Raw genomic sequence first — 8,160 nt, 5'->3', positions numbered from 1 at the left:
GCTGGCCTTTTTTAGGAGCACAGATCTCAAGCTTTTACCTGGTGTCCTTCCTATAAGCCACCCAGAACTCCCTCCACCGCTGCAGGATTATGAGGATGGCTGGTGGCCCTATCTCCGAGTCATTTGATTGAAACTGGAAGCCTTTTATCCTCATAAAGCTCACAGGTGGTTTACATGGTGTGTAAAGGTCAAAACACTGATGTCTTGACACTGGCATGGCTGCTCCTTATGTGAAGATGGCAGCAGCAGCAGTGATGATCATAAACTAAATCAAAGACAAACAAAACCGTGATCAGAGGACAGACTGGTATTAGATCTGCTGAGCTCGGTTCAGAAGAGAGAGAAGGGTCCTGGCTAAGGATCCCCACCAGGAAGCAGGAACCTGTGCCAAGGATCTGTCTTTACCCAGTGCAGCAGGACCACATCATCTGGTCAGGCGGAAGCCCTCTTCCTAATGGCTAGACATTTCTAATGGCTGGGGTTCTCCATCAAACTCCTGCAGCTAAGAGGCAAGCTAAAGGCAGATACCAATTTAGAAAAACTGAGAGGCAGAGCCTGTGTGAAGGAGATAGGAAGGGTGAAACTCATTGGAGAAGAAAGTGCTGTCTTTCTGCAATGGAGGACCCTCCTGTGTCTGGGAGTCATGAATATTGCATCAAAAGCATAAGCTTATTTAAGAAAAGGAAAAAGAAACCTAGAAGCTGAGAGAATTAAATAACTCCTGGGAACTAGCCTTAGGAATGTTTTTTCAATTTGATTGTGGAAATACGTTTCTGTCAGGGTTTTGGCCTTGGATTTCCAGCTTTGTGTGAATCCAGATCAAGAAAACCCCTTTGAGATGCCTAAGGGGAGGAGAAAGCCCTTCGTGGAAAGACAGTGGGTTATGTGACTTCATAAGCAGCAGGGCTCTGGGCACCAACAGGCTTCTCAATGCCTGGTTTCCATACTGTCTTTATGTAAAACTTCCCAGTGTTTAACTTTCACCAGGGTAGTTGAGGATGTATTGAGTATTGATGTTGCAGCTCAGCATTTTAATACTTCAATTAAATATCAAGGAATCACAGAAACATACTTTGAGGAGACTTTCTAGCACAAGACCAGAGACAGGAGCTTTAAACTGCTGCTCCCTGTTCCGGCTCCGAGGCCATGCTGCTGCCGCTTTTGGTGTAGCAGGGAGCAAACACACATTAACAAAACATGGCTGCTTTCTGGTGCCTCACAGAAAAGGAGGAGAAGGAGGAGCCTGTTTCCTGGAAGACTTGGTGAGTTTTTGACTGTGGATGGTGCAACAAAGCACCTGGCTTCTGAACCAGAGAACGGGTTCTTTCAACAGCTCCCCATGGCCCGGCCTGCCCCGTTGCTTTCCCTGCTATTTTAGGACGGAGAGGGGTGGCTTCTGATAGACAACAAGAAGATTGTTAGTGGATATACTTGGGGTAGTTCTTTGTGATACTGAGAATGAGACAAGGGAAGGCAGAGCAAAAATAACCACAAAAGGCAGAAGGAAAAGTAAGAGAAGCACAGAAGGCATTAAAAATTGTCCAGAGCTAACTCCGTACTGTTTCGTGTGGGCAAGGCCTTTCCAGGAGTATATGGAGTTCTAGGAGAACTGGCTCCCAGAACTCAGCTGGCTCCGGCATTCAAGTTGCTCAAATGAGCGGAAGGTTTGGGAAAAGAGAAGGCGGGGAACTGAAATACCCTTTGCATTTCTGCAGCTTTGTCTGAGTTGAGAAGGGCTCTTTAGCCAGAGCCTCCAACCAGAACCTTGTTTCCATGGCAACCCACTTGCAGCCTGCAAAGCTGTGACAACCCACTCTGGATCTAGTGTTGCTGAACCAGAAAATGGAATAGGAGAAGTTTGGTTTCCTGCATTATTAATATTAAACATATTCGCAGAGAGGTATGTAGGAATCTGCGTATTCAGTAGTGAATGCCATTTTTCTTCCTTGACCTTAAACATGAATGCACTGGGTAGGTTCTAGGACACCGGAGTGAATAAGAAATAGCCTTTGACATTGATGAGGCTACCACCCCAGGGGATCTGTGCCATTTGGCATTTACGTGCTGGGCATTGCACAAGCACAGAGGAGGGTGTAGCTAACGCATAGGGGTTGGGACGATTTCCCAGTGATAATAACATTCAAGAACTGACAAAGAAGAAATGAACAGGAATTTTCCAGGTGGAGAATGTGAGAAGAAGGGAATTCCTGTGGGAAAAATATCTTTACAGCAGGAAATAAAGCAAATTATGACTTTGTTTCTTGACATGGCTTTGAGATCCCCCCCCCCAACCTGTCTCCCATTAGTTCTGCCCTCTCCGGAGCTTCTGCCCATCAGCCCGTGAGCTTCTGGCTGCAGCATTACTTCTTTGGGTTGATTTTAAATCTGTGGACTGGGACTTCCCTGCTGGTCCAGTGGTTAAGAATCCACCTGCCAACACAGGGACATGAGTTCAATCCCTGGTCTGGGAAGAACCCACATGCCTCGGAGCAACTAAGCCCAGGAGCCACAGCTACTGAAGTCCATATGCCTAGAGCCTGAGCTCCACAACAAGAGAAGCCACCACAGTGGGAAGCCTGTGCACCACAGCTTGAGGGTAGCCACCCTCCTCGCTGCAACTAGAGAAAGCGCATGGCAGCAATGAACACCCAGCACAGCCAAAAATAAATAAACAAATACGTAAAAGGCTGTAGACTCACAGGATTTCCCAGTCCTTTTTGGGGCTCACTTACACCCTTGTTTTAATGGGAAAATGCATTTCTAGCCTTATGTGGAAAGATAATACTAGCAAAGCAAGTACCGTGAGAGGCTCAGAGGATGGTCAGGACTGCCTTTTAAAGACAGCTTATAGTAAACTGTTTGAAAAGCCTTTTGTTGGGGGATTAGAATACTTTCTCCCTAAGACATTCCACCATTAGTTTGACTCTGCGTAATGACTTTTTTAAAGAAAGACGTACCTGTTCTGAACCACCTAGTGGTCTTTACTTTAACTAGCTGGTTTCTTTATGCTCCTAGGGATATACTAATTTGCATACTGACACCAAGAATATCAAGACAAATTACTTCTCTCAGAGCACTGGAGAGTGAGGCTCACCTCAGTAATAGTCCATACAGCCCCCCCTAGGATCAGCACCAGTCATCCTGTGAACACGCCATGCATATTAATTGGTGATAATTGAAAAATAACACCCTTCATCCTTAAAGAAGAAAGTCGCCTCAACTGATTGCACTTTTATACAAAAACTATTTTATTACCTAGATTCACTAAATAATCAGATTGTCATTATCACACTCAGTATTATTACTAATATATATTTGGTCTTTTATCCATTCATCTAACACCTATGTTTAACACAATGTGATGGGGAGATAAATACAGAAAAGAACAAGTCCTATTCAGAAGAATCTTACCATTTACTGTGTTTATGGGATGGAGGGTGGGGCATTATAAATAAATATAATACAGAAAATGAAGTAGTTGCTGTATATGTATATATATATATATTTGTGTGTATACATACATAAATATATATACATAGAGAGAGAGTGAGACCTATATCTAGTACCACGCTTCACATATAACACATTCTGTAAGTGTAAAGTGATTGATAGGATAAACATGCTGTAAACATGCATAAAAGAAAGGATTCACTTTGATGGGTGCCCAGGGCTTCCAGAACAGAAAAGCTTTACAGACAAAGTAACATCTATGTCGAATCTCAAAGGATGATGGCTATTTTGTAGGTATGGAGGAGAAGGACAACCCAGGCTGAGGAAACAGCCTGGGCAAAGGCTGGGAGGAGGCCTGTGGTGCGTGTGCCTGGGAAATGGTGAATGGTGCAGTGATGAGAGATTCAGTGTGAGACACCTGGAAATCAGGCACTTGGCTTTGGAGAATCTTGAACATCATCATGCCTCACAGTTTGGATTTTATTTTTATGGTGCTGGTGGGGTAGGCAGAAGCGAGTAGCCAGTGAAGCTGTTTGAGGAGGAAATCCATGCTGGATGCTTATTGCTTATCCTGTGAGCTCCCACAGGACACTGGCTCCACCAGGGGAAGCTTTTTGTCACCTTTGTCCTCATATATCCCGAGGGCTAACCCGGGCCTGGCACACAGCAGATCCTCGGTAGATAGCTGGTGAATGGGGTTCTACCAATCGTTTAAATTCTTAAAACAAATTTAAGAATTTGTTTCTGGGCATGATGAAAAGGGAGACAGAAAGGATTTCAGGAAAGAGATGCAAGGTGGAAGCTAAGTTCAGGTGAACACCTATGAGACTGAAGCTGAGAGTGATATGAGAAAGGACAAGAACTGTGAATGGGAGGTCTGGGGAAAGCTCCAGAGGACTTGGTCACTGAGTGAATGTGAGGGTGAGGGTCAAAGATGTCCTCTGTATGTTTAAAAATAACCAGCCTGCTGTTCACCAAGGCTCAGAACTGCAAGGGAGGAGTTGCTTCCAAGTTGAGGGTGGGGAGCAGCTGAGAAGAGAAAGACAATAGCTTTGCTTTTGGAAAAGTTGAATCTGAGGTGCAGCTGGGAAATTCATGTGCATACTCAAAGGGACAGCTGGGGAGTAGAGCTCAGTTTGGGAGAGAAGGACTGGACTGAAGGGTGTGGGAGTTGTTAGGATAAAGGTAGTAACAAATACACACAGAGCAGGGGCCCTGGGTTTCCTAGGGAGGGCATGAGGACTGATAAGGATGGGACACGGAGTCTGAGGAAGGCTTGCTTCTCATGAGTAGGAAATTCAAAAGCTTGAGAACTGGGACGGGAAGTTAGGGCTAAAAGTAGGAGAACGGAGAGTCAAAGAAGTCAGGGGAGTGTTTTCTGATTGAGAATGTGAGCAAATAACTGAGTCTGGTGGAAAACCATGAAGGGCGAAGGCTGATAAGAACCCCCTGGATTAGACAGTCAAGAGCTACCAGTCAGATGAGTAGAATGGTGGAGGCAGGAAACACAGGAAGATGAAAATATTAGATGACAAAATGGAGTGCAGAATGCAGAGTGCTTTAAGAAATTTGGCAGTGAATGAAAAGAGAGAGGAGGGTTTGGCTTCAGGGGAAATCAAAGTTGAGAAAAGACATTTTTTTTATGAAGAGAAGTAAGTTTGTGAGCTTGTGAGAGGTAAGCTTTTATGCCACAACTTAACAATAAGCTCTTAGCTGTTTCTATAAGAAAAATATTTTGATTTTGAGAAAAGAAGCTTAAGATACAGCTTTCATCTACACATAAAATTCAGTGAAGCATCTGAGCAGTTTTAGTGTAATAATGTCAAGCATGATACATAAAAATGATATTTAGTCTTACTAATAAAGTCTCAGGTTTCATCTATGGAAAGAGGGCTTCTTTCTGTAAATGGCAGAAGAGGTATTCACATCACGATCTGCCTGTCCCTGTTTCGTCATTGCCTGGTGATGGCTGTGGAGTCCCAAGTAGGAGGAAAGTCAGCTTAGACAGAGTGAGGACTTGATAGTCCTACATTTGGGTTTCATGAATTCCTAGGAATTCTGGATGTCGAGGTACTTTGGAAGGTCATTGGATCTTTCACCTTGCCCTCCAGAAGACTTCCATGAACACTGTCTCAGAATTACAATGTCCCACCCACGTTAGCGTGCCTGGGGCCTAGTAGTAGTGGTATAGTTTATTTGGGAAAGGATCTCATGCAATTTTATGCGACTGCTTTGTTTTGGCCAGCCAGAGGGTAGAACTGGCATAGAAACAAATGGAAAAACATTTCCCCCCATGTTTTCTTAACCAAATCATATAGCCAAATAGAAACAAGCACATTTTTCTTTATCCCCTTCCTGAAAGTTGAAGATTTTACCTTGTGTTTTCAGAGTTCTAGGAAAGAATTAGTGTTATAGAAACATTGTTGGCTGAAATGGGGGCAGAAAGAATTCTACACATTTCAAGGTCCTCTACTTATTGGAATCTCACAGCAACCATGATTAGATCAACTTGGATATGTGGGTATGTTACTGAGTGGAAAACCACACTGATAATACAAAAAACTCTTAGTTTTATGCTTTTTTTTTTTTTTTAAATCATCATTCAAAAACAAGACTAAAAGACAACTGAACATAAATGATGAAAGCAGCATTGATGCAGGTACACTGAGAAATAGAAGCGGATAAAATATCTAAGCAATATCAGGGGAATAGCTGAATAAACTATGCCGCTCTAAATTCACCTTACACCGTAATTAGCAGATTCAAAACATGGAGGAAACCCAATAAGACATTCCAGGGAAAATCCTTTTCATAATATTCAATTTGGAGAAGCCTCTTTTTGAGTCCCTTGGACCACAAGGAGATCAAACCAGACAATCCTAAAGGAAATCAACCTTGAATATGCGAAGGGCTGATGCTGAAGCTGAAGCTCCAATACCTTGATCATCTGATTTGAAGAGCTGACTTATTGAAAAAGACCCTGATGCTGGGAAGGATTGAGGGCAGGAGAAGTGGGTGACAGAGGATGAGATGGTTGGATGGCATGATTGACTCAATGGACATGATTTTAAGCAAACTCTGGGATATAGTGAAGGACAGGGAAGCCTGGCTTACTGCAGTCCCTGGAGTCGCAAAGAGTCGGACATGACTTAGAAACTGAACAAGGGAAAATCCAGAATACATATTGCTATGTAGTACGATACAAGTTTTATAAAATTCAGTGTTGCACATATAGATATATTTGCATAGAAAAAACCTGAGGGAGCATTACTGCTGCTAGGTCGCTTCAGTTGTGTCCGACTCTGTGCGACCCCTAAGACGGCAGCCCACGAGGCTCCCCTGTCCCTGGGATTCTCCAGGCAAGAACACTGGAGTGGGTTGCCATTTCCTTCTCCATGAGGGAGCATTACACTCTAGAAATGCTAATGATAGTTATCTATGGTGATAGGATTAGGAATGATTATTATTTTGCTTTTTCTATTTTTAGAAAATAGAAAAAAGGTACTTGCCAAGTATTTTTATAATTATAAATAACTGTTTGAACCTGAACTTCAATCTCACAAAAGCATAATTGCACATGTGTTCTCCTATATGTGTCTTTCCATTTCATTTTCACCAGAATAGGGTCTGGATTGAGGGGTGCTAAATTCATAATCCCCATGGTCTTATGTTTATATTCAGACCTCAGTATGAGTCAGAACAGGCTCCCTTTAGACTCTGGACTAGAGCAAATCAGCAAATCAGAACTGACTGATCACCAGATACTCCCTGTGGGCGAAATGGGGGGTTGGCATCAAGACTGGGGAGATGGGGGTGCTTCTCCTGACCTGGGCAGGGAAGGGGCTGCCATGCCTGTTCCTCTCTCTTCTCTGCCCTCACTCTTATTCCTCCCTCTCTTCCTCTTCCTCCTCCTACCCTTTCTCCCTTTCCTCCATTCCTCCTCTTCTTTTCATGGGCTCTGAATCTTTGATGGCCAAGTGCTCCACTGCGGTGCTTGAACCACATGCACTGGAGGATAAAGAGCTGGCTCAGGAAAAATCTGTGAGCATCACTGATAAAATGTACTAGGAACCAGAAGAAAGGCAGAAATGAGCATTTTGACTGTGGCCACCCAAATTAGGCTGTTTAAAATCCTGATTTAAAAAAATATATATAGCACAGGGAACTCTTACATAATGCACTACAGGAACCTGAATGGGATGGAAGTCCAGAATGGAGGGATGTGTGTATATGTATGGCCGATTCATCCTGCTGTACGGTAGCAACTAAGACCACAAAGTACAGCAGCTACACTGCAATAAAAATTAATTTAAAAAGAAGAAAATAAAGCTACAGGCCAAAAACATGTATGTTTGTGGTAATGAAACCTCTATGCATCTTTTTTTTTTTTAAATTGGAGTACTGCTGCACATCTTGATTGTGGTGGTGGATGCCTGACGCTACACATGCAACCAAACTGCATAGGATAAACACACACACACACACACGCACACACATACACCACACATGAGTGTAAGTAAAATAGCAATTCTGAGTGAGATCAGTGCTTTGTTTACATCATTGTCGATAGCCTGACTGCCATACTCTGATACTGTAAAATGTTCTGCAAAATGCTACCACTGGGGAAAGCTGAGTAGAGGACATATGCCATCTCTACTATTTCTCCCAACAGCATGTCACGCCACAGTTATCTCAAAATAAAGTTCAACT

Source organism: Bubalus kerabau, chromosome 5 (genome assembly GCF_029407905.1).
Source record: "Bubalus kerabau isolate K-KA32 ecotype Philippines breed swamp buffalo chromosome 5, PCC_UOA_SB_1v2, whole genome shotgun sequence".
NCBI lineage: Eukaryota > Metazoa > Chordata > Mammalia > Artiodactyla > Bovidae > Bubalus > Bubalus kerabau.
Note: the sequence above shows the minus strand (reverse complement) of the source record.